Source organism: Drosophila hydei, unplaced genomic scaffold (assembly GCF_003285905.1).
Source record: "Drosophila hydei strain 15085-1641.00,03,60 unplaced genomic scaffold, DhydRS2 tig00000250-arrow-arrow-pilon, whole genome shotgun sequence".
NCBI classification, from domain to species: domain Eukaryota; kingdom Metazoa; phylum Arthropoda; class Insecta; order Diptera; family Drosophilidae; genus Drosophila; species Drosophila hydei.
Window position 1 is genome coordinate 1,890,268 of NW_022045696.1, and position 26,724 is coordinate 1,916,991.

The following is a 26,724-nucleotide window of genomic DNA, read 5'->3' on the forward strand; positions in this document are numbered from 1 at the left end:
AGAATGGTGTCCTTTCTGGCTACTCCTGCTGTTGGCCTGCTGCCATTAGAGTCTAAGCTCATTAGACCGCAAAACTTTGCCTAACGCTTAAAGCTGCTCGACTTGCTAATGACAACAACAGCAATAACAAAAGCGTCAGCATCAGCAACGGGATCAACATCAGCATCAGCAGCAGCAGCAAAATATTAGATAGATATCCACAAAAAAAAGGCATTTCCCAAACAGAAAAACCAAAAATCAAATTCAGCAAATCAACAAATTAGCGCTGTCAAATCCCAAAGTGCAGAGGGTGACTGCCGTGTGGGTGGGGTGTGTGTGTGTGTGTGTGTGTGCCTGGCTGCGGCTCTGGCGTTGTGGCCATTGTGTGGCTCCGGAGCCAATAATGTAATTTGAAGTGACCCTCAGCAAACAGGGACGGCGCACAGTCCATTCAATAAGTCAATATTTACGCATTTCATTTAGTCAGTTTCAATTTATAACCATTAAATGTAATTTCTGTTTTCACGCTGCCCAATCGAGGATAAGCGCCCACCCACACACACACACAAAGATGCCCACACACACTGCCATGTCTCGGGGCTTATCTTGGGGCCTAGCTCCCCCATGGGAGGCGTCCGCTCCTAAGCCGCCTCGCTTGCTCATTTGCGCATTCGCACGCATTTGCCACTACAATTTTTCAGCGTTAATTTCAGCAGCTACTTATGCGTCGAAGAAGACATTCGACAAGCCACTTGGCCCATGACGAGGCCTCCGGCTGCCTCCTGCTGTCCTTCAATGCCCTCTTCAACTCACTCGGCGCAAACTTTTTGGTAATTCATCCTATTGTTTGGGGCTGCTTCATGTGTTCAAACGATCATGTTCACTTTGTCGTGTTGCTTGCAACATCAGTGACCAATCGCCCATGGAACTACTTCAAAAATAAGTGTTTTTAGCGTTACTTATTTGCTTTTTGCTGTTCAGTTTAGTTTTAGGTGCTTACATTTCGATACATTTCATTGTCTTATGTTTTCTTCAGCTTAGTTTACCATGAACTAGTTCAAGCACTTTGTTTTCTTTTATGCTTTAGTCAATATCCATCTTAAGGTATGGATACATCAAAGATTTAGCTTTCATGTGGATTAATGTATAATGAACTAGTTCATATATGGCTTATTTCTATTTCTAACAGCCTTTGTTCATTTTACTGCATTCATTTGAAAGTATCAGCATACCAAGAATTTCGCTTCTAAATGACCCTAGTTCATTATTTTCAAAGTGAACTAGTTCGTAATGACTCATACTTGATCTAGTTCAAGGGTAATATTTTTTATATTGTATCATTTCTTACATGACTTTTACAGAAATGAACTAGTTCATATGTTTATATTTTCCCTATTGGTTATTTGTAAGTAAGAATGAACCAGTTCAAACATTTGTGTTTTATTTGATACAAGCTCAAAATTGTTGCCCATCGTCTTTTATTTTTTTACATCAATTTACATAAATTTCTTACGCGTATTCTCCACAAATTTCTCAGTTTTCTTTCGTAAAGCTCGCACATCTAATTTCGTTAAGCAATTAGGCGAAAAGTTGTTGTGTTTCGAACCACCAAACCACGCTTTGACATTAACAAATGAAATGTGTGGTAATAAGTTAGCCTCGAATCCGCTTTGAAGTGGTTAACTTAATAGCATATTTTATACAAAATGTGTTGCTTCTGATGACTGCCCTCTCACGCCCGAGCCGGAGTGTGAACCTGTGATGTGAACCGTCAAGCCGCAGTTGTGTTATTTGAAAGGCAAGTCCTTAAATTCATGAGCTTCACTTGAAGTATTTACCGTTTACGGAATCACATTTTCTAATTTAACACATCTGATGCATATTTTGCAAATTGTTGCGGAGTTTGAAGCGCTGTCTATTCAGCAATTCACAGAATTTCCAAGCAATTTGCTCGAGTGTATAAACACGCTGAACCACTTGCTGCACCACTTTAAAATCAGTTTCCCAAGAATTGTGTCTAACCCACACAGGCGCAAAAATTGAATTAAGCGCAGCGAAGCGTGCTGGCTGGCAGTAGGGCATTTAGAGTTCGTTGTGCCTGCGTACATTGAACTTGTTTGAGCTTTTCATTTTGAAATTCCGTTTTAGTTTTTATGCTGACGGCAGCGTCGGCGGCATTTTTAATGGTTGCCATTTTGTTCCATTTTGTCAGTGGTTGGAGTTGTCGTCGATCTGCACACAAGTTGTAAATTTGGTTAGTGGCGCCCCAGCCCCCAGCTAGCAGCCCTCAGTCCCCTGCTCACAATTCCCACACTCAAATTTGACTCGCCTAGCGCTCTCGTCTAAGCCCTAAGCAGCCCAACTCCCCGCCTAATGCCAACGGCTCTTTCAATTGTTTTCGCTAGCCCATTGTCATCTAATTTTTTTCCCTCCTCTCTTTCTCCCTCTCTCTCTCCTTCTCACTCTCTGTCTCTCTCTCTCTGAATGTTTTAATACTCTTGCAGAGGATTTTTAGCATTCCGTCATGAAATGTGTAACGCGGAAGCGCGCGATTCACTAAACGCTCCACTCGAAGAGCCGTGTCGATATTTGTTCTCTTGGCTTGAACTATATAGATATATATATATTTATATATATTTCTGAATATTATCATACTTTCTATCTATATATCTGTTGCTAGCGAGACATATAAAAATGTTGGAAATTTAGTTGTTGCATGGAAAGTTTTTTGAGCTTTGAGCGTATTTTGACTAAGCTTTACACTGTCTATAGATAATAAACACCTTCTCAGGATTATATTTATCTATGGTATATAGCTCTAAAGGAACATTTGATTTTCTATTACTTTTTGCTTTTTTTGGCCAACCAAATTGTTGCCATGGCTAGAAAGCTGTCTGGCTTAAGCACTGCTGCTAAGTCGCTTGCCTTGAAGGGTATTTAGACTTCGTTTGCGCTGCTTGTGTTTCGGGCTGCCGCCGTATATTATATCTATTTAATATAACTGCTTGAGGCATTTTGTCCAAAAACTTTTTGCTTGGCGCTCAATTAACGCTTAGTTTTATGGCCAAGAAATGTTGTTCAAAGACGACTACTCTGACAACACTTTTTGGCATAACTTCGTGCCGGATTTTGAACAATTAGGCAGCAGCAGCCACACCCTCTCCCCACCAGCACAGCTTCCGGCTGGCGCTCAATAAGGCGCTCTCGCTCAGTTACCTACGCAAAATAGCTTCATTTTGTCCCAGGCAACAAATCTCAGTTGCTCCTCTGTTTGTTAGTTTTACTTGTTTGTTTTTTCATCATCTTCTTTTTTTTACAGCCTATCTGTAAATATATGTGTGTATGTAGTATGTAGAATGAGTGGGCATAGGAGTGAGAGGGAGACAGAGTGCGGCACCCGGCACCCGGCAGCCCGCAATGTCTGTTTTCTACTTCCCCTAGTTTGTTGCCTTGTTCACATTTCTATTTTTTATTCTTTCAAAGAACTGCTCCATCCAAGTCAGACAAAACTTTTCCACTTTACAGTGTTATAGTCAAGCTCCAAGCTTGCTCCCCCTCCCTCTCTCGTCCTCCACTCCTCCTCCCCCTTGAACTTCTATTTTTCATTCGCAGCCTAATCTTAGGGCCGTGCCCTCCTGCCGCCCACAGAAATATATATACATATATATAGTGAAAATCTATTTTCGAATGTCTGTCAGTCCAGTCTTAGCTTTGTTCTTTAACTGCCCTCCCACTCCCCCATCCTGCCCCGTCCCCTTTCAATCATCTCCAGCCCTCTGCTTCCGCAATGTTGTGCGCATTACAGAAAGTATTTTTCATTACATTCGCCGACAATTCAAGGCACAGACGCACTCCCGCTGCCGTCCCATTTAACGTCCTGCCCATTCTTCATTATCCCTAGCCGTCGTCGTGCTAACCGCTTCCATCTCCAGCTTCTGGCGTTCGCTTCTGACCAAAGTCGACTTAATTTATAATTACGATAATTTGCGTGCTACGTTTTCTTTTGTTGCTCCACAGATCTAGCGTCCACGCCCACCCAGCCCCTGGGCAAAACTTTTGTTGGTTAGTTGGCTGCTGACTTAGTTGTTGTCGCTCGCCGCCAGGGGGCGCTGATTGGTCACCGTCCGCAACGCTTCTGTTTCTCCTTTTGCGTCTGTTACTGCTCTGCTGATGACAGCAGTCGCGATTTGGCTGCCCACGGCTGCTGGCGCTGTAGTTGCTGCTGCTGTTCCTCCTCCTGTGTCTGCTGCTGCTCCTTCTATGTCTCCTTCTGTGCCTCCAGCGGCTGCCCATCAGCTTCTCTCTCTAAATTTTTTTGTATCTCTGCCGCTTCCTTCTGGCGTTGTCCTTGCGGCTTATCAATAATGTTGATTTCACTCTGTGTCGCATAATTGAATTCTGAAGTTGTTAACTCACAGCGCAACCAAATTTACGCGCAGCGCATTCCCTAAACATCCTGACCCCAACCCCATTCTCGATCCCCCACCCCGCCCCAATTTCCACTTTGGGGCCGCGTCGCTGATTGAAAATTTGCCAATTAGAAATAATGAAGCGTGTGACATTAAATGCAAGACAAGCAGCAAATCGGTCGAAGGCCTCTCTTGAGGCGCCGGGCGGGGCGTGGCTAGCGGTGGGAGTCACCGCCTGCTGCTAGATGGCGCCACTACTTATACGTAATATATGTACATACAGTTTTCACTTGCCCGCCTGTCGTAGCGATAACAAATTTTGCTTAGACGGAACTGGAAGCTCTTAAAATCTCATTGCCGCCTAACCAGTAGCTACACTGCCTCCACATCCTTCTCTTTCGAGAGGCTTCTCTTCGCCGGCAGTCGTTAGGCACGGATATCGAAAATTTTCATGTCTTCCTTTAGTTTGTCTTAGTCTTGGCTGCTTGTTCAATGCAGTAGCAGCAGCAGCAGCAGCAGCAGTCGCAGCAACTATCATTAGGCTGTTTGCCACCCAATACGCGCCCATCATTCAGCTACCCATTCCGCTGGGCTGTCGGAAATTTATAGTCCTGAGACGGTGGCCATCAGGGTCGTAGGTAAATGCGCATTAGCTGTGCTACGATACGCAGCAGCATCCAATCAACGCCTCACTCCTACCAGCAGTGCACGCCCCTGGCGCCCCCTTTGCACGTGATGCATTTTTTTCCACTCTCAACTTTGTTTGTTGCCTCGTGCCCGGACTGCATTTCAGCGCCGTAAGCAGGTGGGCGTGCACACTACTAGCTTACCTTCACACACACACACGGACCCCTTAATACATATATATTTCCTTTAAGTAGCTCATTATATTTTTTATTTTTTTATGGACGATTGCTAGCAACGTACATAAACCTCTTGCAGCTGGCTAAGCAGCCGCGTTGCTACCCAAAAAGCTTGTTTTAAATTGGAATTAAGCTAAATTATGTCTTTAAATAGATATTGGCAAAGTGCTGCTCCGGCTTGGCAACACGTTGAAAAACAAATAAAATATAAGTCAACAGCGAGAGCGCCTCCTGCAGGAGCTGGAGTCAGCTACGTTTAATGTGCCTATATGAAGCAACCAAATACAAGATGATATACCAAGTTTAACCTTATTTAAAAATCAATCATCAAATTCTTAGTTCCGAGCTGTTGTTTAACTGTACAACTTATAAGCACTGAACTGATTTCTACTTAATAGTTTGTCCTCTAGATTGACTCAAGGCTTATTCAGATTTACATATAAGCAAACATTCCAGCTAGATTTCACTCAGATATATATAGAAGGCAGAAGGAATTAAGGTACATCACATAATCTAGTCAAAGAGCTGAGCCGATCTAGCACCATTCCCACCTGTCCATATGTGCGAACATTCCGATTTCTTCAGCTACAAGAGAAGCTTTGACATTTCTCTGCTATCGATAAATATCGATAGCAATAGTTACGAGTAACCTTCCTACCAGCTGACTGCAGCTTGTTAATAATTACAGAGTAGTCTCGGAATATCAAGATTTGCTGGCAGCAGCGTTCGCTCTGAGTTTGGGTAGTCGTCGACATGATTCAATTGGAACCGTTCAAATTGATGAGCAAAATGAGATAATAGATTTATTTTGATCTTTAAATAGTGCTTGTGGGCTGTATACTGGGCCATTGCTCATGAAGCTTATAGAGGCTTTCATCTCGGTCTGCGTGCCGCCCCCTTCGTCTGCCTCCTTGGCCAGACCGCAGAGAATGGTACAGTCCGTGTTGCCTTTGGGGCAAAGTCGGGGCTGGAATTAAATTAGTAGCAACTTGTCTTCTTGCCATTCAGCAGTGGCAGCGGCAGCGGCAGCGGCAGAGGCAGCCCAATATCTAACCCAAACCAATTCTAACAACTCTTGTGTGTATTTACTAGGTATATACTACAGCATTCAGAGGCGTTGAGACGGGGCGTGTCTAAAGCATCGCTTGTGTTAAGCACATAATTACAATTCTGCTTTATATTTACGTGTATTTATATTACCTTTTCCTCTATAGCCATGACGCGCCATTGGTGCGAAAACTTATCACAGAAGTGTCAAGTCGAACTTTTGATACTCTGCGAGACTTAAACGATATTTTTGGGTGGATTCTGAAATATTTATAGCTCAACTATTAAACTACAATATACAACATTGCTCCTCAGACAGTTGCAGGCGTCTTCCGATGGCTACACACACACTTACATGACTCCCTTCCTACTGCATTATTTCGAAAAAGTATGACAGCTGTCTCTGTAGACAGACTTCATTCATTTCTAGTTGTGACTGTGCGTTGCAAGCTTGTTGCCTGTGTTATGCTGCCTCTGATAAAAGTTTAACGGCATTCAAGTCAGCACACACACACACAGACTCACACATACATATACCCATTCACACCCACACAGAGAGAGAGAGAGAGATACTAACTGGGCTCGTCGCCGTCGACATATTTCACGTTGATGTATGGTTTAATTACATTTGCGTGGCGGCAATGCGTATGGGAATGAGAATGAGTCTGAGAATGGGAATAGGAATGGGAATGGAAATGGGCATGGTAATGTGGCGGCTAGGGCAGAGTGACGGGTTAACGTATATCAAGTCAAGAACAGGGCACCTAACCCCAATTCCGACTGCGTTTATAATACACAGCGCAACAAAGGGGCGTCGGCATAGATGACGTGGGGAAGCTGCTGAGATGTCTCTCAGCGCTTTTGTTTAGCTGTCGTCGTTGCCATTACCGAGCGATGTCTCAACAGAAGCAGCAGCAGCAGCAGTAGCAACAACAACAACAACAACAACAAGCTGACATCATGATAGGCGACTGCCTCAAGCTTATAATTATCAAGCGGGTAAGCCGAACTCCCGCCACATCCTGCAAGCCCGCACTTTGTCCAGGCAGCTGCTTCTTTTATGACTTTTAACACGTCTGCCGAGTAAAGTTTGTCCCGAGAAGCTTTTTAGCGCGATATATTTTATTCCCTCTCCCTCTCTCTCTGTCTCTGTCTCTGTTTCTGTCTCTAGCTCGCTCTCTGTCTGTCGTGTCACCGCTAGTTGTGGGTTAAGTGGGTATATTAGGTTTGTGCGCCTCTAATTGATGTTAAGCATATAGTTGACGTGTGCCACTTGCGCCAAGTTTTAGTTGGCCAAGTCATCACATCCAATATACCCAATCTGCCGTAACCAGCTGGCAAAGATTGCGGTTGGCGTGCGGGATTTTTCATTACCAGCCAAACGATAATTTCAATTGCTGCACGCACCGAGCTCGGCAGCTCCGACAGCTCAGCAGCTTGGGAACTTTGGCCAAAAACTTTAGCTCATTAAAACGATGCCTCCAGGAGCCGACTGGCAATTGGTTTGGATTGCAAAGAAGCTGCTGATAAAGATTCTATAAAGCATGCCATAATAAGCGCAGCACACCTGAGACGCAACCAAAAGGTGTTAATTTTCGTTAAAAACTCTTTCGCCTGTCGGCACAACTCCCAATGGGAAAGTTTAAACTTACTTTAGCTAGCAAAAAGGTTAATGCCAGCTCTCACATGGCATTTCATGCATTTATCTAACAACAGCCAAGAGTATTCAAATTGCGCCCGCCACAGAGATATATTTATAACATTTTCTTCTACTGTTCCTCAAGCATTGTTAGCCAGACCGTTGACCGTCTCCGATGGAAGTTAGTCATAGTTCGCAGTTGGATTATCAAAGTTTGACAAGGATTTTACTATTAGATTCCTTGAAATATTATGTAGACAATTCGCAGCTTTAGAGCTATATTCAATGAGCTTTGCAGGCGGTCAATAGTGGTTGATCTTAGCCATTGATGGAACAATTAATTATAAATTATAATGAATTTATCGATTATGTCGACTAGCTTCGACAGCAAGAATGTTGCCTTATTTCTCATTAATTTTGACATTCAATAATTTCTATTCTCATCACTTTCTTACAGCGCTCCAAACTTGTTTTCAATTCGAATGTGCAAATTGCAGGATGCCAGGATTTGGATGCTAAATTACGTTTAAGGTAAGTTGATATGGTGGTTGCACATATTTTTGACAAGATGCTAACACGAGGTTAAATAAAATACATATATAAATATACATGTGTTTTAACATGAACTTGATCTGTTGAAGATTTCTTTTCTTTTCTGCTCGTTGCTCTCTTAACTCTTTGTCAGTTTTAACATACTCTAACATAGCCTTCACTAATGTTAAAAGTTTTCATAGCAATTTTTATTTAAGTTGCTTTAAAGTTTTAACATTGAGTTAACAGGAGGTTAAATAATATATATTGTAAATGGCTCTCAATTAACATGAGATCACATTTAACCACTTTCGTCCTTTAGTTTTCCCATTCTCTGACAAGACAATATACAAGTCATTATCAGTTTAAAATTGGCTTAACATGAACTTGATCTGTAGATGATTTGCGTTCTGTTCATTTCGTTGTTTCATTAACTCTTTGTTCGCTTTAATTTACTTTAACTTAATCTTTGTTAACGTTAGACGTTTTCAGAGCATCTTTCATTTAAGTTTTTACATTAAGTTAACAAGAGGTTAAGCAATATATATTGTCAATGGCTCTCAATTAACATGAGTGCACATTTAACCACTTTCGTCATTTTATTTTCGCATTCTCAGTTGCCTTTTGTATTCTTCTTTGCTCCTTTAATTCTTCCGTCAACATCTGATGCAGACTTTCGCTTAGCATTCGAGACAAATTTAATATATTTTTTAATTCCATTTCGCCTAAGTTGCTTTAGAAGTTTTAACGTTGAGTCAACAAGAGGTTAAATAACATGCATTATAAATGTATTTCAATTAACGTGACCCTTAGCAAGAACATGACCATGAGAGAGGTTTCAACTACTTTCGTCATTCTCGCTCCCTCAACTCTGCTGTCAGCTTTTAATGTGGGCTTAGCCCTCGGGATATTATGCCCAAATATATCTTCAATTTACATTCCGTTCCAGTTGCTTTGAAGTTTGAAGTTTGAAGTTTCAGCATTTGATTTGCGTAACATACATTAAACATGTCTTTCAATTAACATGAGTCCTAACACGACTAGCTCCACGCAACTACTTTTGTCATTCCGTTGGCCCATTGCCAGTCGCCTTTCCATTTTGTCTTTGCTCCCTTAACTCTTTTGTCAACATTTAATGTCGACTTTAACTTTGCCTTCGGGATACAAATTGTATATATTTTCTTTTCCAAATGAAATTGCGTTAAAGTCGCTTTGATGCTTTAACATTAGGTCGGCAAGATGTTAGATATTCTACATTATAAATGTCTGTCAATTAGCATGAGCTTCAACAGGAAGCTGACCATTTGAGAGCATTAAACTACTTTTGTCATTCGATAGCCACTTTCTCTGTTGGGCTCAATTTATCTCTGTGCTGCCTTAATTATTCAGACAACATCTAATGTGTACTTTAACTAAGCTTCAGTTCCACTCGGCTTTGGTCGCCTAGAAATCGCGATTATCCAACTGCTTGCCACCAATTACCTACCGTTCATTAAGGCTAACCTCAATTTGACCACACTTCAGCTTCAGTCAAGCATTGCACAGCACACACACACACACAAGCACACACACATTCAATTGCAGCACTTTCAAGTTTCGCAATATCCAACTCGACCGCATGTCCTTTTCACAGTTTTCCTATTTCCAGTGCGTTTCCATTACGCGCTTTGCTTGCCTCATTAATGACCGTCTCCGTCTCCATTTCCTTGCCACACTCTGCCTTGCTTGACTTTTTACCACTTTTCACTGCTTCATGTTGTTGTTGTTGGGTTCGCTTTTCAGCACATTTCATTTATTTATGAGTAACTTGACTTTAATTAATGTATTTATCGCTCCAATAAGTCGTACATAACTTTCAGATAGTCGTCTCATTCGCCGCCTGCCCAAGCTGCAAACAAAAAGTGCGCTTAAGTCGTGGGCATTATTACTTATAGCCGAGGCAATGCGGCATATATATATGTCTATATATAAATAGTAACTTTAGGAATTTGATTCGTTGTTTACCCTATATAATTTCAGTTTATTAAAATTGCTTTTTAACTGAAACGTATTTGATATATGTAAATGTTTGGCTAGAGATTAGGACGGCAATTGAATGGATAATGTCTTATAAATAAACCGTATCAAAATCTAGTTGACATAAGCTGGTTAGGGTATTTGAAGTTCGTCATTCCACTCTGCGCTCCGCTCGCAATAACAAGCTTAACGCACCGGCTCACGAGTTGTTTTCGCTCTTTTGTATTTCGCTTTATTTTTGGGGCTTGTGGGCGTGGCCTGGGCAGGCAAACTTTTGTCAACCATCTGTCTGTCCCAGTGTCTATTTGTCATTCGGCCTGCCTGTGTGCGTGTGTCTGTGTCTCTGTCCGTTTGGCCGGTCATTTGCTTTTAAGTTTTTGGCTCATTAGAAAATCTTTGTAATTCCCGTTCGCATTGTGTTGACGCGAAGTCGTTGCGCGGACAAACTTTCAGCTTAACTCCAGCTCCAGCTGCAGCTCTCTACTTTAAATTATATTATTATTTGTCGGTGTCAGTTACTTTGGCTTTTCGCATGTCCTTCAACTGTTGCCCATACTGTCAGCCCCAACTGCTGCTTCTCCGTTGCTTGGAAAGGGGAAGCGGCCCCAACCTTCAGTCAATTAGATACTGCAGATACCTGCCCCGTTTACCAAGTAACTGAAGCAGTTGCTCCTCGATTCCCTGCTCCAGCTCCTTGTCATCTCGTTGGCTCGTAAAATTATGCGCACTTTACATTTTGCGGCTTTCGGGCTCCAACAATTGCGGAGCAGACAAACTTTTGGATGATTATTTACTTAGTTCTCTGAACGTGAATTTAACGAAATCATTTTGTATCTTAAGCAGAAATGAATTACTTAAGTACAGGGACAACAGAAATAACAATAACAACAACAACAACAGCAACTGAGACAAAGACAACAAGCTCTTAAGCTAAACCAGATGAAGCTGCCAACGTATTTGGGAGTTGGCAGTCGGAATTGTTTGTGGCCAGGCTGGAAATTGCAGAAGTTGCCAGCGAACAATTGAAACAATAACACAGATAAGAAGCAGAAGCGCAGGCCGAGACAGCAGGAACAGCAGGAACAGCAGGAACAGCAGGAGGCCACCTCCTTGAATCCTTGAGGTGTGCTGCGAAAGGGGGCGTGCTTGGTAGCCAACACGCTGCCGCCCATAATAGAAAAGCGATAAGCGTTGCTGTGCCTCAATTCCACGGAGAGTCATTCAAAAAGGTCACAGGCAGACTGCCAATTGAGACAGGGAGAGAGCGCCAGAGCGAGAGAGGGCAAGAGCAAGAAAGGGAATATGGATTACGTACAATTGAAGGTCAAGTTTAGCTCAAGAAATGGCTAAAAAAGCACCAAAATGGCCCCAAAAGAAGCAGAAACTGCATATAAAATAAGGAAACGGACTCGCCTCGCTAAGCACAGCGACAGAAAGGGAACAACAGGCTCAGGCGCAGGGGCAGGCAGCGCTGCGTGCAACTGCTACGAGTGGAAAGTTGGTCGAAAGCTGACTATCGTGAAAGCAGCAGCGGTCACATTAATATGATTAAAGGCAGCTCATAATTGTGGCTCAATGCGTAACGAGAGGTGGAGCCAAAGAGAGTGAGGGGGGGGAGAGTGGGAGAGTGGGAGAGAGGGATTGGGTAGCTGGTTCTGGTGCTCAGCTTTTGGCCATTAGAAGTTGGCCGCGTGTGCGTCGATGCGATAACTGAGCAAGGCAAAAATGTCAGGTTGTGCCCATAATAGGTAAATGGAATTGGGATCGAGAGAACAGCCGAGGCGCAGCCTCCGAGAACAAAAGAATAGCAAACGGGGTTAATGAGAACCTGCTGAATAGACAATGAGTTTATATTGCATCAAATGAAACACACAAAACAAACAGCGAAAAAAACTTTTTAAAATCAAAGAAACGGCAAAAAAAGAAACCAAATAAAAGCCGAATCAATAAAAATGTAGATAAAATGGAAATCGAAAACATTCAAATAGTGTAATCAAGTTGGGCCGATGAACTACATTAATGTGCATGGAAATGTCCCAGAGGGCACTAACTGTACATTCACATAGACAATGGCGCTGTTAGCGTGTGCTCACTGTATGAAATATAATTTCGTGGGCATGGCCCAGGCTGTTTATCCTCTTCGAATGTTTTCAGCAACAATTTCGCTTTTGATTGTGAATGGATGGAAGGTGAAGAACCCGACCACACACAGACAGACAGACAGACGTACATACGTACATACATATACTGTGCCCATTATGTTAGCACCTTTAACGTGTGTTTACTGTATTGTTTTGCGACGCATTGGCGTTGCGGATCATGCTGGCTCGCTGATTCGTTTTGTGGCATGCTCCTGGGCGTAATGTACTCCATAAAGCATTATCCATTATATATTATCCGTTATCCGTTATCCGCTTGCCCAAATTGACTGGGTACGTTCTGGCATAAAAGCTGCGCTTATTTCACTTTTCCACTTGACTACCAGTGCACACGACTGCGAGAAAGACAGAGACAGTGAGAGAGGGAGACAGCTGAGAAAAAGTGTGAGGGAGAGAGCGAGAGAGGGCGTGTGTGCGAGTGAGATAGTAGCAGCGGGAGCAAATTCACATACCAAGCCAGTCGAAAATCCCACCATATAAGTTTATACAAATGACATCCGGCACACACACACACACACACGCACACACACACACTTATACATATATATATACGTATATGTGTCCTCATATGTAGAGAAAATCGTTCATTGTTGAATGATGTATGTAGGGGCGCCTTGCAGCTGCTTCAGCTTATGTCTAAAGCGGACCACACACATGTGCACACACACACACACACACACTCACACACACATTTAGCATTCGTATGCGCACATGTACCGCAAATGTTGTATGGCCGCTGCAGACGAGGTGTAAAATCGTGTTTCAGCATCCAACAGGCAACCAGGTCGACGCCCACACACACACACCACAGCTGCCGCACACCTGTAAGCGCAGAGTGAATTGTAATTTATTTGGTACAAGGCTCGATTAGTTGGCTCTGGTCAGCGCTGGCTCAAACATATCCACCTCGGCATGTATTCAAACAGTCACACCCACGCTCGCACGCCGCAGCCCCAAATGCTTAAGCATTAACGGCCACAAAATGGCCCCAAAATCGCCGAGATTGTTGCCCAGTTAACGTTTCTATGTTAAATAACTGAAATTTCATATGCTGTGTGTAGGGTATTCAGAGTGATAAATGCGCCCAGTTCAACTAGAGAGTATGCCTGAGCAAAATGAACTCTGTGGCCAGTTGCTGTTGCTCTGATACCAATCAAAAGTAGTTACGGAATCAGTTTTATGATTCAAATATATCACAAAGGACCATGGAAGCAAGTTTCTACTCGATGTTTGTTTCAGCTGGCAGCAATAACAACGTTAATAGCCCAGTTGAATGGCTGCTATAAGCAGCTTACGGCCTGACTTCAAATACCCGCTGCTGTAATTGTTGAGGGTATTTAAAAAATAAAAAAAAACTGGCAGAAAAAAAAAACACAAATTGATGCTCGTTACGGCAGAGCGTATCAATTTCATCATGCGTATCCTTACTCTACATATATGCAGATCTGTGTGTGTGTGAGTGTGAGTGCGTGGGAGTGTGGGAGTGTGTGCGTGGGAGTGTGTGCTTGTGTGCGCTAAATGCCGCAAATTGAAATATGGTTTTCGATTTTCAGTTTATATGCAGTCATCTATAACACAAACGAAGCGAACCAAACCGTATTTATATATGTGTGTGCGTGTGTGTGTGTGTGTGTGTGTTTATTGTGTTTACTTTATAAAATTTGAAGTCGTTTATTTTTATGCACGCTACACTTCTATTGCAACGTCTGCGCATCCTTCAGCTGTATGAAAAACTGAGCTTAAATTTTCAAAAATCATAAATTTTACGTATTTTTAGCTGTTTTTCTTTTCTATTTATGAAATGTTTACTAATGAAAGCCCAGCTGAGCTATAAAATATGTTGCATCTGCTTGGAGCAAGAAAGCTTCAAGTACATTAAAAGCTTTATGCAAAGCTACTTTATCTTATAAGATTAACTAACTAACTTATTGTATAAATATTATATATATATTCACAACATCAGAGAACATATCCTTGATAGGCCTTGTACATAATCCCAACTGCAAGGATATTTAAGCTTTAGCATTTGAGAGAAAACCAGTTTCATTTAACAAACAATACCCTTTACAAATGTTCAATTTGTTGTTATGCTTGAGCAGAGCATTTGAAGTGCGGCGTCAAAGAGAGTTCAAAGCGATTTTGTTATTTTTAGATTCTGTGTATAGTTTTGTGATTGAATAACGGCTTAGCCAGCCCATTGTGCACATATATACGCAAATAGAAATACATACACACGCACACACACAGATTTTGCAGGCACAGCAGCAAACACATTGTCATATTAAATCATACAATTGGTCAGGCGCGCCCAAAATCGGGCAGCAAATTTGTGAAACCGAATGTCGACCTCCATGCGCCCAGTGCGCCAAGTGCTGACACATTTTGCCATTCACTTTTCACGCTCACACACACATACACACATACACCCGAACACACATCGAAGCGTAACGATTTGTGTATCAGCTGCGCGTGAAAATAAAGCGAAAAATTTGCATGGCCCGCGTGCGTTTTTGCATACCCTGCACTCACCCACACACACACATCGGCAATGAACAACACTTGAAACTTTTGCTACTGACAGAACTTAGCTAACCTGTAGAGCACGTATATTTTAAGGCTGTCAGTCTAATGTAGTTCGAGCTGCTTTAACTTTCTACCATGTATAGAACTAGAATAGAACAGAACAGAGCATACCTGAAAGGTAATTGACTTCAGTTATAGCCGACTATATATTTGGTATTTGAGCTATCTTTAATGAATCGCAAGCTATCGAGGATGTTGTCGAAATAATCATCTAGCAACTGTTTTTGAATAGGTCATTCATAATATTACTTGTTTAAATTTTATATTGAATATGCGGTAATGCCTTTTGTGTTCCTTTTCTTTATATATTTTTACAGGGTATCTGCTAGCTGTGCGCTTCTAAATAGGTATTTATACTATAATAATACTATACTATACTATAATAATAAGTCAATTCGATATTGAATATTGGAAAATGCGTTTTGAGTGCCTTTTCACCAATCTCTTGTTTTACAGGGTATTTGCTAGCTGTGCGCTTTTCATATTTATTTACGATTTTATCTTTATTTGTTGGTTGGGAGTTGCTTTATAAACTTTTCAATTTTGGTGTGTGGGCGGGCGAGGGGGGTGAGGCGCGTGTGCAGCTGTGTGTCTATTTGTGTCGTAGGATTCGGTTGTTAGTTGCTGTTGTTGTTTGTCATTGTTGCTGTTGCTGTTGGTGCTGCTGTTGCTGTTGTCGGCAATAGGCGGCTTAGCTAAATTTGCATTTATTGTTAAAATGTTTCATTTCATTTCATGTATTTCGCACCCCGCAGTCCAAAAATAAAAGGAAAACTCGCATCCAATGCCAAAAACTGCACACGTGCGTGTGGGCAAAGCCTCGATTCGGTGACTCCGGTCGTTTTGCGTCATTCACATGTGGTTTTTCCTTCAGTTTTCCCAATTCATTTTTCTACGTTTTTTTTTTTTGCCCCGTTCGGTTCGCGGTCTATTGGTCGATTGGTCTATTGGTTTTTTGGCTTTGGATTATGACAAAGTTTTGGCAAGTGTGATGGCGACCAAAATGGCGTAGGTTAGAGCTTGTGGTGGGTGGAAGTTGGTTTCGTGCTGATGGGTTGTTTGGGCCAATGAAGCCGCTCGTAAGGGCGGCGTGTGAATAGAAGCAGCTTAAAACTTGGGTTATTTTTTCTGTTGAGCGGCCGTAGGTTCGGCTCTTTCTTTTGGGCCAAGTGAGATAGTTGCTGAAGCATAAGATTCAGCATTGTTATAATGTAATCGGCTTATATGCTTATGTAAAAGCATCGAAGTTTGCATTTCTATTATGTTTATTATTATTACTTCGCACTTCTCAACTTTTATTGCTAGGTGATTGTCGGCAGTTGTCAAATTTGCAAATGCCTGCGCATGGGACGAGCTCATGTAAATTATAGATTGCAGTCCTGGGTCGATGTCTGCTCATAGTCAGATCAACTACTACACAATTTATGCTGATAGTTCTTAATTGCATTAGCATCATGTTGAGCCAGCTAGAGCAGAGAGGGCATCACACTGACTGGTGTGTTGGACTGCGGGCTAAAGCTGTTTGCCGGCCATTATTCGGCAAGTTATGCTCATCTTCGCTGCTACTAAAATCCAATCCAATGATGTTCGTCTTTTACATATCTATCTATTGTAGGTGACTGCGACCTTCGTTTGCCTACCCAAGCTCGCTCCTAGCGTCCGTCCTTTAGAGCTATCCGTGTGCAATCGCCAGTCTCCTGCTCGCAATTCTGCATCCTTCGGCCACGTTGAGAAGCTCTTGTCACTCAATTGCATCTAGCTTAAAGCTTAATATATCTATGGCTTCGCTAGCTGACAGGTAGCACCTAGCACGTGATAGTTTCCTGTGTGTTTACCTTGCTGCCACCTCTAGATATTCATTGTTTGAGATACAATAATTTATCCGATTCTTATCTAATAGGAACATTCTTCCGACAAACATAACTATCCCTAAAGTTAACTAAATTGAAGGCAAGTGTCTTGCCTATGTTTCTATACTCGCTCCTATTGTATCTTGGGGTTCGCAAATCTCTTCAGTCAGAGAAAGAAATCATTTGGATCATGATCATGTGCATATTGCCAAGGTTTTGGTTTCATGTTTCAGCTTCAGATTCGGAAGATGCATCTCGTCGCTCTCTCATCTTGTGCAGAAGCCATCGTCATCGCCAATGATAATAAAAGTTTCAATCATATTGGTAATGGTTATATGAAGTTATGTGGGTCAGCGGAGCAATATGCCAGCTAATAATAAATTGATGTTGACGAAGTGCTTGAGCTATTCAATTCGATTGTTGACCAATGTTGAGTTTCTTTATTTCGGCTAAGAATTGTTTCTTTGGCTGCCAATTTGCTGGGCATACAACCAGTTTACCTTTTTTTGTTTGCTCTTTGGAGCTACTTGACCTGTGGCTGTGTGCCGCCTCAGATCCGTTACATGGCGGACCCGAAAGGATTCGAGCATATAACTTAATTTGGTTGTTAACAAGTGACCGAAACAGAACAATGCAGAAACAAACAGAATAAGATCAGGCTATGCGAAACAAGAGGCCAAAAATGGCCACAGTGTCAACACGTGATGCGGCTGGCAGACGTCCCTGCCACTGCCGCTGCCCCTGTCTTACCCCCTGTGCGCCGGTCATGGCGTCCATTGTGTGGCAAGCTACAAAAACGTTGCATACAATTGGGCATTGCGCTTTGTGCCAAATTCGTTGCATGCTTTTTGCGAAACGGCTAGCAGCGAATGAACGAGTGGACGAACTGACGAAGTGGCAAATTGACGACGCTGTGTAAGTGTGCGAGTGTGTGTGCTAGTGTGTGTGTGTGTGTGTGTGTGACGAGCCATTTAAAAAGGCATTTCCATTGCATTTTCATTCATCGCTCGTAATTGTGGTGTAAAAACGATCTGAACTGCCTACTTTTTTCTTGCTTTGGTCTCGGCGATAGGCGAAGGGCAGAGGCAATAACTGTCATTTCCTGGCGACCTACTAAATTGTGGCACTGTGCGGCACGAGTGTGCGTGTGAGTGTGAATGGGTGTGCGAGTGTGCGAGTGTGCTCTCGAGTGTGCATAAAAACGCAGAGGCGAAAATGAAAATTTGCTGACCTCTGCAAAACGAGCCTAAGGCTCCACAAATGAGGCAAGCACACGTTACGTGCGCTTTGAGGCGCCTCCATAGCAGACACAGACAGACACGCACACTGGTGTGTGCAACAATTGTATTTGTAGCTAGAGCTGAATGCGTGCTGAGCGCTGTCAACTCAACACGAATCCGAACACGCTAATAAAACTCAGCACGATGAAAGACAAGAGTTCAAGACGTATAAAAAGAGTAGAAGAGCATTATGAATCATGAATTGAAAATATGAAATGGCATAAAAATTAAAACCAAAACCAAAATCTCTCATATTCAGAGAAATTTTGTAGATTTCGTGAGTCACGAGTCCATCTCCAGCTGGTAAGGCCCCGAAACGAATTGAGATGTCGACCCATTGCATAATTCGTTATCTAAATTCAGGTTGTATGTCGAAATGGTTGGAAATGCTATACTGATTAAATTTACCCCTCGCACACACAGTACACACATCTGTACAGACGCACGTCTAGAGATAAAGGACATGCGGCTCTTGCATTGAAAATAAAATCCTCCAGCTCCTTAACACGTTTCGTGGCAGGAATGAACGTGTTGGCCGCCCATACATGTGCGAGCATAGCGAGTACAGACGCGAGCGCGATACTCAATCCCCTTGGAGTCTCGGTCCCATTTTCAGTGTCCATTGCCCATTGCCCATATCCATTGCCATTGCCATTCCAGGGATTCGTGTCTGTGCAATTTTAAGTCAGTTCGTTTGTCGGTCAGGCGAAGAGTCACCTCAGTCAGTCAGGCAGTCAGTCGGACACGCAGTCGTTGAATGGGCTTCTTGTTGTTTATGCATTTGTAGCGAAAGCGAACGCAACAGTAGCCACTGGCAGCCTCTCTTTCTGGCCTCGTCCTGGCCACGACACGTACTTCATTCGCTCTCGATGATGCAAAAGATTACCAAGTTGCTGGCATGTGGTACAACAACAACAATAAAAACAACAACAACTACGAAAAAGCAGTACAAAAAAAAGGAAAATGTGAAGAGAAAAGTTTTTCTATGCTTGTGGGTCATTATGCAGACAGGACTGCCCCGTCCCCCGTCCCGGGCCTGCTTCAATTCCCTTCACTAACGTCGAATCCGGGCACCCTTCCGGCAACGTTCCGTTACGCTTCCGAAAGCCTCTGGCACACGAACTGACGGCATCAGAGAGACGCGTCAGTTATGGCTGTGTTTGGTTTGCATCCATGACTGCCCCAAAAGATTTATTTATTGCGGCTTTTAAGCTCGCTCCTTGAGTTGGGTCTCTGATTTTCGGCTTCTCCGCTGCGGCCGGTTATCGTTTGGCTGCGGCGTCGGCATCACGCGCCCGATGAGTGATTTACTTAACTGATGCACGTCCAATGCCACGGATAATGAGTGCGCATACGCCAACGGGTAGCCTGTGTGAACAATTCCAAAGGCCCTGAAATATTGTGGAAATTGCTATTTGCCAACGCGCTGCCTACGCTCAGTGGCTATAATAACAGAACAACCAAGTATGATGTATTGAGTGCAGATGGGCAAATGCAACGCGAGGCTAATTGATGTTCCCGCATAAAGCGCCTCAATGAGAGCCATAACTTATTCTAGTACTTTGGTTATATAAAATAGAAATTTATTTTGAATTTGCATTTGTTAATGCTGTGGCTGAATAGCAACTTCTACTAGAGTGCGAGACGACAGGATGTTGAACTGAATGATGGAAATTAAATTAAGCGATAAGTAGCTGGTAGGTGTGATGGGTTTGTTCTCGTGAGTCTTGTTCAGGTAAGGATGTGATGAGTTTTAATGAGTTTCCGTGGCGAGTTTTTCACTTTCCTACCAATTCGCATTTTCCCAAGTGAGAAATATAATAAAACATCAAGAAACTTTGCGCACTTATCGACTGGCAACAGTTTTTCATTTGTTAATTCTATAATTTAAGACAAAGAACACTGATGCAAATTTCTGTATTTTATTTATTTTTTATTTGTTTTTATTATTTATTTCGTTTATTTTATTTTATTTATTTTTAAAATTTAATTTTGTGTATTTTTCTTATTCAGTTATTTATGTATTTATTTTCATTTATGTTTTTCAATTGTATTTTGTTTTATTTGGTTTTCTTATTTCCTTTCATTTTTTTAAAATTATTTTAGTTGATTTTTTTGTTATATTAAATTTTTTTGTTTTATTTATTTTTATTTTAATATAAATATATTTCATTTTTTTCATGTTTCTTTTATATTTATTTATTTTTTTATTTTTGTTTCATTTAATTATTAGTTTTTTAATTAATTTATTTGTTTTGTTTAATTATTTATTTGTTATTTTTTTTTTCTGTATTGTATTTATTAATTTTATTATATTTTAAATATTTATGGCTTTTATTTAATTTCATTTTTAACATATATAATTTTTATTTTATATAAAAAATTTTTTTTTTTTATTTATTATTTATTTATTTCATTTATTATTTTTGATTTTTGGGATGGGATATGCGAACTAAAAGTAGTATTTTTTGGGTAGAATTAGGCATGGCCAACCCCATTAGCTATACATATAATTGATCAGTAGCGGCAAATAAATAAATTAGTCTATTCATCTTTCCCTATTCATATGCAGATACCAGCTGAAATGTTTGACAAGGGCTCCGGTGACAGAGATCTTAGCCGGGCTCTAACGACTATAGGACTTCAACTTGTGCCTAAGTATTAATATCAATGTTTTATCTCTCTCTCCTTCTCTCTCCACCTAATTCGATGTAATGAACACTCCATTAGCTGGCTTCCAGATTTGCTATAAGCTTATTAAGTCTAAGGAGAGTTACGTTCTATGCCTAATCCTGTGGACGAACCAAGCAGTTGTTGCATCAACTGCAACGACTTAGTTTCAAGCTAAAGCCGTCGAGTGTCCTTGGCTGGCTGCATTTATGAGGAATGCTCTATATATAGGTATGGCGAGTATATTTGAAGCATGTTCGGCTAGCGATTTGGCAACGACAGACTTTAACGAACGGTCTCAGCGCCTAATCGCAGCTAGATGATTCGCTGCAATAGCCGTGTACTTAGCTTGTGTGTTTTCGCCTTTTGTTTGGCGAGATGGTTGTTGGCAAAGCCGCAGCTATTCAAACACGTACTTTGGGCAGCTGTCTCAATGCCAAAATGGCCGATTGCTAATTGAAGGCACTCGGTCATTATCTGTGGATACACATGCGCATTCATTGCTGAACAGCACTCGAGAGTTGCGAGCTTGTTAGAAGGGCGCCTGAAATAGATGCAAGCTGCGAGTTGCGAGCTGCGAGCTGCGAGCAGAGATGAAAATTCAGCACATCGTCTGGCCTTGTGCCAATCAACGGCAGCGTCAACGTCGTCGCAGCGCCACTTGTGGCAGTGACCCAAGCTCATGCCATCCTCCCATCTGCCAAGCAGCGTGCACCATGTTGTGCTTGGCATCTTTATTGTGATGCACACGCACGCACACATCTCTATATCTATATCTAAGTGTGTGTGTGTGTGTGTAAGATGCTTGGCGAGTGCATCAAAATTCGTGGCACAGCACTTTGGACTTGCATCTTGTTTTGCTGCCCGTTTGAGTCTTAGCCTCAGTCTCAGTCTCAGTTTCTGTCTACGTTTCCATTTCTTTTTCACTTAGTTTACCTTACATATTTCATGATTTTTACCTGCACGTGTGTCTGCGTGTCTGTGTGTGCTGTGAGTTTTTTTAATGCTTCTTCTTTTTCGCTTTAGTTTACTATTTTCCATTTGGATTTTTTAGATTAGCAAAGGGTATTCTGACTTGGTCGTGAAGTATGCTACGCATAGAAGCAAATACTATTTATAACGTTTTGATCTGTGGACTATATATTTTCCTTTCATGGCTCACTACGAACTTTTTCATAGGTTCGTTTGTTCTGTCATCGGAATACCATGTCTTATAGTTAGTATATATATAAAATTCTTTACTTTCCAATCGCAACTATCGAATGGAAATGCGCATAAACAACTTTGTAGCCCTCGAAGGGAATTTAATCTTCGGTTAGTCGCTCTTTTCTGTTATGTTTAGCACAACAATTTCATGTTGGTTTGTTGCCTGGCCGCAACGCCAAGATATCTGGCCGCCCTTCACAGGCCCCTAGCCTGTCAGCCCAGTGCCGCGGCCCGCTCCACTTCTCTCTTTGGCTGCTTTGTACGTGCAGCTGCTCTAGAAAAATGCACACAAAATTCTTCATTTGCTTTTACAGGGACGTCAGCGTCAGCGTCAGCGTCGACGTCGTCGCCAGCCAAGCTGAGCCCGAACTAAGAGTTTCAATTGAATTTAGAGCTGAGGCTTTTCCATAGACACACACACGCCCAAACACTTACACACACACACACGCATGACTGTGTTGTGTTTGTGTAGGGGCATTCAATCATTGCAGGACTCGAAATTGACGAAGAACCCAAGTTGGCTGGCTAGAACGTTTTCAGGGCTGCTCCGGGTCGATTTTCTTGCACATTTTACATTTTTATTTTTTTCCCTTCATATATATATATATATATATATATATATGTGTGTGTATTTTTTTGTTCATACAACGCTATTTTGATACCCTAGCCGTGTGTACTTTATAAAACGTCTAACGCACTGAATGGGGCATTTCCGAGCCCATTAAGTATGCATATACGCTTAATCAATCAAACGAACCGAGTGGCTTTTATCTGGCCCAATCTCGATTTGGCTAACAGCTTGGCAGCCGGAGTTGCTGATTCCTGCCTTTCATTTTGCCACAGGTTGTGCGAACCAGAATCGAATAATATATATATACATATGTTTATATTTATTTGCTTATATAATATATATATTTTGTGCTCAATTGCCAACAGCTCGACCGTTTATGTTTAAGGTCAACTAACTATGCTATTTATTTAGCTAACAAGTTCATTAAGAACAGTAACTTGTTCTGCTGCCCTTTGGAGGATATTTTAATTTTCTTACTTCGTTACATAAAGTAAGTATAATTCTGTCAGTCGAGCAAGGCACATATCTCTCGCATTTTTTTCTCCTGCGATTTGTCTTTCCATCATGCTGCTTTCAATTAAGCATTTCTAAAAGCAAACAGAAATCTTAGCAGAATTATCACTACTAAATCAGTGAGCTCCGTTAGCACTATCTAGTCTAGTTTCAATTGCTAAAAGGGTATCCAGTTCTCCGTGTTCAGCCGTCAACATTAGTTTTTTGTTTTTCTTTCATTTGCTCTAGACTTTTCTGTTATTTTTATTTTATTTTTTTGTTTTCAATTTATTTGCTTGCCCTATAAAATCAGCAGCTCCCAGCAGCAACAACAGCAACGACATCAACAACAAGGAGATACTCTCTCATTGTCAGACGTGACTGCGTTGAAATGGTTCTTTATTTTTTCATTTCCATTTTGCCTCCCGGTTTATTTGTAGCACATATTTGGGTTTACAACACTTTCACTATTCGCCCCGTTCTCCTTCCGGCTCTCTCGAGCTCCGTGTGAATGCAATTTTGGGTGGTGCCACACGCATACAGCCATATATGGCCGCCCCTCGAAGCACTAATGGGTTAACTTGAGTTGGTTACAATCTAAACCAAGGACCGCTCGAGTGGGCAAAGCCCAAGCATTTGTCTGACGACGCCCTCGGCTCAAAGCTTTGGCCACTCGGCCATCAGGCCTCCAGGGCTTCAGTGCTCCAGTGCTCCAGCGCTCCAGTGCTCCAGTGCTCAAGTTCAACTTGTTGGCCAGCAAATTGTGAGGCTTTTCGTTTCATTGTTGACCAATGTGCCGGCCAGTGCGGAGATTTCCGCAGGAGACGCAGCTTAGAGGAGGATGAACAATTGGGCAGACTTATGTAAGCAGAATCAGACATGCATAGCTCGTTGCTAGTGATAGCTTAGCAGTCTGCCAGACCAAAGCTTCTGCACCCAATGCTGCCAATGCTGTCGAGTGTGTGTAAACTTCGCTTCATTATTGTAACAAATCTTTTGCTCTCATACTCTTGCTTTTCGACGACTTTCAGCTCGTCCTTGGCAAACAACTGTCCATTGCTGTAAGCCGTTAGACGTTTTGCTTCTTGGCTTGGCCTCCTCAACAGCTTTTAAGTGATTTTACCATTCGCTGGCTAACAACTGTTTTGCAAAGTTATCCTTACAATTGAGCAAACTCTTATATAAATCATCAAATTTATAGTCAGAATCGGCTAAAGAGTTTTGTCTGTATTTTTCGATTTTATTTTTGGACCAAACTGCAAACTATAACAGCTGTGTGGCTCCTTTAGAAATATTCACTGGATATTAGGGTCGTCTAACTCTACTTCTAATTCTCTCTCTTTCTCTTATGGACTCACTCACTCTTTCGCATTCCCTTTCTCATCCTTTCTCTTACTCTTTACCTTTCTATCTATCACTTTTTCTCTCACTCTTTCTCTCACTCCTCTCTCTCTCTCTCTCTCTCTCTCGCTCTCTCACTCTCACACTCTCACTCTATCTGTCACTGTCTCCCTCACTCTCTCACACTCTCTTTCACTCTTTTTTCACTCTCTCTCTCCCCTTCTCACACTTTCCCTCTCCCCCTTTCTCTCCCTCTCTCTCACCCTCTGTCTCTCCCTCTGTTTTTTCTCTGTCTCTCCCTTTGTCTCTCCCTCTCTTTCTCCCTCTCACTCCCTTTCTCTCCTCATCTGTCTCTCTTTCCCTCACTCTCTTTCACTCTTTTTTTCACTTTCTCTCTCCCCCACTTTCACTTTCCCTCTCTCTCTTTCTTTCACTATCTCCTTCCCTCACTTTTTGTCTTTCTCTCCCTCTCTTCCTCTCTCTCTCTCTCTCTTTCTCTCACTCTCTCTCTTTCTATCTATCATTCTCTCTTTCTTTCTTTCTTTCTCTCTCTTTCTCTCTCTTTCTCTCTCTTTCTCTCTCTCTCTCTCTCTCTCTCTCTCTCTCTCTCTCTCTCTCTCTCTCTTTCTCTCTCTCTCTTTCTCTCACTCTCTCTCTATCTGCCTCTCTCCCACCCTCTCTCCCTCCCTCACTTTTTCTCTTCCTCTAACTCTCTCTTTCTCTATCTCCCTCTCCCTCTGTCTCTCCCTCCCTTCGTTAGCACAATCTACTCATAGCAGCTGCTATGTTTCAACTGGAGCTTGCTCTTGTGATTGAGCTGCTTAATCCGCATTGCCAGTCGCATTTGCATCGGCAACTGCATCTGCAGTTGCATCCGCATCTGCCAGCAATTTCTTTTGCCCCATTTGGCCATTTGGCTCTAGGGTTTTTGAGCCTTGTTTTCGTCTGGCTTGGTTTGGTTTGGTTTGGTTTGGTCTGGTTTGGTTTGGTTTGGCTTCGTTCGGTTTGCTTTTTGGGTGGCTGCATTGGGCTGGGCTGGGCTGGGCTGCGCTGGGCTTGACTTGGATTGGGTCTTGGCTTGGCTCGGCTTGGCTTGGCTCCGGTTCGGCTGTCGACCAGCCAGCCTGCAGCCTTCAGCCATGCTCCAATTTTTTGTGCCATTTTGCAATTGCTTTTTGTGTGGCTGCTGCTATTTCTCTTTGTTGTTGCTGTTGGATGCCTTTTACCAAATCTGAGGCGTGATTTGCAGTTTAATTGTGCAGCAAGCTGCCAAAGACGAACCGCACAAGCTGCGAAAGGGATATTCCTGGATGCTTTGCAGTCCTCTGCAACAACACATTTCCCAGCACATTTGGCCCTGCGGGCCGTAATACGGCTTTCTCGCTCTCCCTCTATCTCACAGAAACTTTAGTTATTTAGCGCCTGGGATTTGATTTCGAGACAGCAGCTGCAATGCGAATGATTTTTTCCGGCTGTGGCAGGCAGTGCGTATGCGTAATTTTGTTGCCACAGCTGCTCATCAATAAAGCCAAGGCAAACGAACGGAATGGTAACAACTGGCAGACACTCTGTCTGTCGTTTGAAATCCGTTAGATATTTGTTAGATATTGACAACTTCAAAGGGGCAGATATTTTTTGCAAAGAAATCTCCTGCTGCTTGCTGAGCAGCTAATTGATTGATGCAACCCCTACCGCCAAGCTCTATTTTTTTGAAAGGGTATAACAAGCACTTAACGAAATACACACTGGTTGCTGCAGCTGGAAATGCGCTATCAAAATGTTGTTACAGCTGCAGGGTTGGGGCAGACAAAAGTGCTCGTGTTGCGCCGAAGATGCTGTTAGCAGCAGCCGCTTTATTTGATTTGCCATGTGGGGCAAATCAGTTGCAAGCTGCTATCAAAATTCCTCAAATAGTTGCTGCAGCTAAACGCCTGCGTGTCCTGTGCTAAAACTAACTTTCGTCTCAATCAGGAATATTGCGATGCCATTGGAATTTTGAAAAGCCAGCCAGCCAGCCAGCCAGGCATCCAGCCAGCCGTCACAGATTGACAAACGCTCGACGAGCACTCAAATCGACAGGCAGACAGG

At 42.3% G+C, this 26,724-nt stretch overlaps 1 long non-coding RNA gene across 1 annotated transcript in view; it reads left to right on the plus strand.

Moving 5' to 3' along the window:
- Positions 1-26,724, plus strand: part of LOC115483008 — a 48,849-nt gene that overhangs the window by 18,142 nt on the left and 3,983 nt on the right. Inside the window, exon 2 of the long non-coding RNA XR_003944200.1 lies at positions 8,395-8,468. This is a non-coding gene — a long non-coding RNA (uncharacterized LOC115483008). The remainder of the gene's footprint in view (positions 1-8,394; positions 8,469-26,724) is intronic.